The sequence below is a fragment of the Neophocaena asiaeorientalis genome, unplaced genomic scaffold (genome assembly GCF_003031525.2).
Source record: "Neophocaena asiaeorientalis asiaeorientalis breed wild unplaced genomic scaffold, Neophocaena_asiaeorientalis_V1.1 scaffold365, whole genome shotgun sequence".
NCBI lineage: Eukaryota > Metazoa > Chordata > Mammalia > Artiodactyla > Phocoenidae > Neophocaena > Neophocaena asiaeorientalis.
Window position 1 is genome coordinate 1263478 of NW_020172773.1, and position 6000 is coordinate 1269477.

Here is a 6000-nt window from a genome sequence, read left to right on the forward strand (position 1 = left end):
AATTTTAAATTTTAGAGTAGCCACATTAAAGGAAAGTACAAAGAAACAAAATTAATTTAAAAAAATTTATTTCATTCAACTTAATATTTTATTCAACCAAAATTTAATCATTTCTAGATTGAATCAACACGAAATTCTTAATGGACATTATGTATTTTTTCTGTTTTGCAATAAGGTGTATATTTTAAACTTACAGAACGTCTCAGTTCATATGCTTATTTCCAACAGATAAAGTAAAATGTAGTCCTACCAAAATAATACAGTTGAGTTTAACAGAAAACAGTATTTGACGCTGCTTTGTTTTTAAAATTAAACAAAAATTTTAAGTGTAGTTCTGAAACACAAAGCACATTTTAAGTGCTCAATAGTTACATGTGGATAGTGGCTACCATACTGGGCCCCATTTATTCTAGACCTGGGTTCCCCAACCCAGGGTCGCAGACCAGTAGTGGTCCTCAGCCTGTTAGGAACCAGGCGGCAGAGCAGGAGGTGAGCAGCGGGCTGAGGGAAGCTTCATCTGCCGCTGCCCATCACTCCCCATCGCTCGCATTACTGCCTGAACCATCCCCCATCCCCACAAAACTGGCCCCTGGTGCCAAAAATGTTGGGGACCGCTGCTCTAGACTGTTGTTTCTTAACTTTTTTGATTATACTTACCTGTTGGGATACATTTTTGAAGTAAGAACCCTCAGTTCATGAATATATTTGTAAATTATATACATATATTATGGTACTAATATATTATCTATATTATAAAAATACATAGAAGACAGAAGTTTTAAAGATGAAATATCATTTTAAAACAATGGTTATTTTATGTTACTCATTTTTTTTTAACATCTTTATTGGAGTATAATTGCTTTACAATGGTGCATTAGTTTCTGCTCTATAACAAATTGTATCAGCTATACATATATCCCCATATCTCCCCCCTCTGGCATCTCCCTCCCTATTCCACCCCTCTAGGTGGTCACAAAGCACTGAGCTGATCTCCCTGTGCAATGTGGCTGCTTCCCACTAGCTATCTATTTTACATTTGGTAGTGTATATATGTCCATGCCACTCTCTCACTTTATCCCAGCTTACCCTCACCTCACACCAGTCAGAATGGCCATCAAAAAATATACAAACAATAAATGCTGGAGACGGTATGGAGAGGAGGGAACCCTCTTGCACTGTTGGTGGGAATGTAAATTGATACAGCCACTATGGAGAACAGTATGGAGGTTCCTTAAAAAACTAAAAATAGAACTATCTTACTCATTTTTAAGCACATTTAAAGCCATGTGCTTTAAAAGCATTGCTATGTTTAAGATATTAGTTTCATGTTTTGTCATCCAGATATTCAGAAGACTGTTTCTAAGATCAGTCTAATGTTTAGTTTTAATGGCAGTTAGGGTTGAAAAAGATGATTCACAAAGACACCAAAGTACATATAAGGAGCAATTCATTACTAATCATAGTATATTTAAATCCATATAATGTCTTGATAGTTCTGAAGGCTGAATTCTTGTTAGATAGGATTAGACTGTCATGGTTTCTGCCTTGGAATGTAGTTGGCTACAAGCTCACTCTTAACAGAAAAATAAAAGTGTCATTTTGTGTCTTATTGGTACTTGTAACACCTTCAATCTGTGGGTTTATTGCAGGAATCCTTTGAAGCCACTTGCCGCCCCCTCCCCCCTCCATGAGTGCTAGTTTTGTTAAAATTAGATAACATAAACAATAAATCTACCTAACTGGGCTCATGTAATGTGCAGTATGCCTTAGAACAATGAAATTAGCAAGGACATAAAAGGCTGCTGGGCAATGTCCTCCCTGCCCTCAGGAGTCGTCATGCACTGTATATGACATGTGTATGTGACATATGCACATAAATGGTGTGTTTGATTTACATACCCAAGGAAGGCTTCAGTGTCATTTTGTATATTAGAAAAGTTAGATTTCTTTTTTTCTTTATGGTAGATAAATATAAATATATGTTTTGCTATTTTCTTCTTCCACTCCTTTGAATCACATCATGACTCCCTTGGGAAAGCACTTACCATTATGAAGACTATTGATCTAAGTTTAAATGTTCCTTATCATAAGGAGTATGATTCAGTGACATTATGTACAGATATTATGATTTGAGGATTTTTCTCTTATTGATCATTGGTAGTAGTTTCAATATATCAAATATAAGTAACTAGAAATATCTTTCATTGTCTAACATTGAACACCATGATATTATTAAAGCAGACTAGAAATGTTATATGGGCTCTTTCAACTTTGTGAGTATATAAAAACTCCATCCAACAATCTCACAGCCTAAAGTGGGCCCAAAAATCCACTTAATCCTCCTCAAACTGTTCCCAGGAGAAGAGCACAGAAAACTGTGCCAGCCAATGAACAAGTGCAAGAGTGGAGGAATTAAGATCTCTATTTTTAAAATATTCCTCATATCATTCACTTCATAAGAATTCAAATTAGACTTAATTACATTTCAGATTATGATACTCTGCTAAAAGGGATTGAGAAAGCTTTTTAGCAAAAAAAACTTTTTTAAAGGATGTTTTAAAGTGTTGGAAGTATGATTTTCATTTATTTTTTACTTATTTGCAAATGTCATTATGGTAATGAGCACTTACAAAGATCCTTTTTCATATTTCATGGTGGGAAAAAACATAAGCATATGTCATTTTTCAAAACTTTCAACTTGATTGTGTTTTGTATATCCTTTGCTTGGCTTGCTATATTTGTAGTGGCTAATATCAGTAGAATGTATTCTATTATTTAATATTTTCCTTTCTTTCCTATTTCCCCCAAATATAAGGCCTTTTATTAGTCAAAAAATAATTGGTGTTTATACCCTGCTCTCCAAACTCAAGAACTTTCTGGCCAAATTTGTTGGATGCTCATCTCCATGTAACATGATCTTTGCCTACATGGTGCTTGATATGCTCTTTTCCACTAATGAGAAGTAGATCTAAGAGGATTAGATCAAAGGAACGATAAAATTGAAATCACCATATGCTTCCTTTTGATTATTCAAATTATCAAATTATTTGATTGGTCCTATTATTTCAGATTCTAAAATACTTGAGGTTTCCCAGGTGAAATATTACTCATCTTCTGCTCTAAGATATTTTCTCTCAGATAGCTAAGAAGGAGCCTAATCCTAAATTGTGATTTTTGTTCATATTGTAGAGCAAATTACAGTGCATTTTGAGTCAAGGCTCTGATGGAAATAGGCAAGGTTAAGCGACCTCACTGAAAATGAACACTCATCTCCTACTTTCCTTATGTAGTTGCACCCATGAGACATACTTATTCAAGAAGCTGACAAATTTATGCAATTTAATTCCAGAGTGCTTTTTATAACAAAGAGTGCATTGACTATTGACTGTGTGTGTGTATGTTTAAATAGGAGGATGTTTCTCTATTAGTCAGAATAGGCTAAGTTTTGCTGCAGCAATAAAAACAAAATATCCGTGGCTTAATATGACAAACTTTTTCTTGCTCACTCAAATTCTTTTGGAGATACAGGCAACTCTCTTGATCGTCTGTCCTCTGTGTGACATTTCTATAACTCAGATCCTGTGTCTCTGCCATCGCAATGGCCTCCTTGTTTCCTGAGGCAGAGGAAGATCACAGAATTTCACATAGCCTTTCATTGCCTCAGTTCAAAGTAACTGATGGCGTTGGCCACAACAAGTGATATGCCTCCAACTAACTGCAGGAGGGCCTGTACACATAGGGAAGCAATAGAACGTGTTATTACTATTTCAGCCATGATGCTTTAGTCATTTAAGGCAACACTTAAACATTGTGTGTCCGATTTCTCAGAGATTCATTCTAAGGTTCTGTCTGAATACTTTTCCTTAAAAAGCCAGTTTGCAGTGTGTTGAAAATAAGGGCTTCTGGTGAAGATATTGATAATGATTAATTCATTTGAAAAACAATAATTAAACGGTTAATTTATCCTAAGCTAGATATTGGGGATACAAAGAGGAGTGAAACATAATCTTTCTGCTCTTAAGAAGCTTACTGATTTGTGAAAAAGATACTTAAACTTATACATTTTGAGTTCTCTCCCTTATTCAACAAGTATTTATTTATCCCCAGTTAGGTGCCAGGTCCTATAATAGGAATCAGGACAAAGTTTCTGGTTCATAGTGATTATATTCTACGTGAGGGTAAAGAGAGTATATAAGAAATCTAATAAAAACAAAAAAGTTTTATCAGAGAGTAGTAAGTACTGCAAGGAAAAGTAAAACATTATGATGCTCAGAGATGAAGCTAAAAAATCTACTTTAGATTAGGTGATCAGAAAAGACTGCCCAAGGTGGGGCCCTTCCTGCTAAGACCTGAGGAGCCATCCATTCCAAGATGGAGGGACACAGCACTATGGGGAAAGACCAGGAAGGACCAAGTTTCTTAAATTGTGATTAGTTAGACTAGAGAAAACAGACCAGTGGCGCTACAGCACAACATATCAGGAGTAGTGTGATAGGGATTGAATCTGGAGAGGGAGGCAAAATGTAGATTACATAGGGTCTGTATAATGAGATGAGCATTCTCGTGAAGCAATGTAAATAAGCTTATGCTATTTAGGGGCACCAAATTGGACCTATTATCTTACAGCAGGGCAGGGATCAATGAGAAAAACTGCTTGGGGAGAAAGGGTGCCTGAGCTGGATTTTAAAGAATGAATATGAATCAGCTGGCCCAGAAGAGTTGAGGGTCAGCACATGCAGGGAATGTTAAGCTGTACATTATTATTAGAGCTGAAAATGAGAGGAAGGGAATTGTAAATATATATCTGACTGTGCTGAGAATTTGCAGGCATGGACAGCAAAGGGAAAGCACCTTAAGCCATTTTATTTTTGTGGGCCCCACAAAAAATATCAGACAAAATTGTACCATTTCTCACATTAACATTTTGCTTATCTAAAGAAAAAAAATTAAAGGATGTTTTATAGTTTTCATAATCGTGAGTTCGCTAAAATCATTCCTGTGATTGAAGCTTCTTCATTATATGTATATATAATGGCATGATTTGTGTTGCTGTCATGTTATGTAGACACTTATTTAAACACGTTAATTTTGACATTGCAGATTTCTTTCTGTAGTGTGAATTCTGTCAATTTTTTCAGGACTTAAACTATTTTAAAGGCCCTTCAAAAGCTTAGGAGATTTAAAAACCTAGGCTGAGGGTATATGTCCAGAAATAGGGATCTCTTTCTATGTGATAAAGACAGGTGATTCCAGGTAGTAACAGTCCTTCAACATTCATCCAACTAATATTCACAGTCTACTCTACCACGCTAGATGCTGTTTTAGGTACTGGGGACACAACAGCAAACAAGAGAAAACATTCTCTTCCTTGTGCCTCATATTCAAATGAGAAGAGAAAAGCAATAAACAAAATAAATAAGTAAAATACAGAGTATGATAGTGATAGGTGCTGAGGAGAAAAACACATCATAGAAGGTAGATGGGAAATTTGCAAAAGGAGTAGTGAATTTTAATAGGGTGGCCAGAGAAGGCTTTGAATAAAGACCTGACTGAGAGTCTGTACCAATAGATATCTGGAGAAGAGGGTTTTAAGCAGAGGGAAAAGCAAAAAGCAAAGGAACTGAGCTGAGAGAGGGACTATGTGTATTCAAGAAACAGCAACTCAGCCTACAGATAAGTCAGATAGGCCCTGGGGACTCTGCAGATGATGCAGAGTTGCCTTTGGAGGGAATGTGGCTTCTTTTTTTTCCTTCCCTGAGTAATATGGAAAGGCTTTGAATGGTTTTGAGCAGTAATACCATGACCTGAATTACTTTTTAACTGTGATCTTTTGGCTTCTGTGTTGAGAATAGGTTGGAGGCGAGCAAGAGTGTATGAAGGGCGATTAGGTGGGAGGCTACCATGATTATCCAGGCAAAATATGATGGTAGCTCAGACCAAAGTGGTAAGTGTAGAGGTGGTAGAAGTGGCTGGATTCTGAGTGTTTTGAAGATAGAGCTG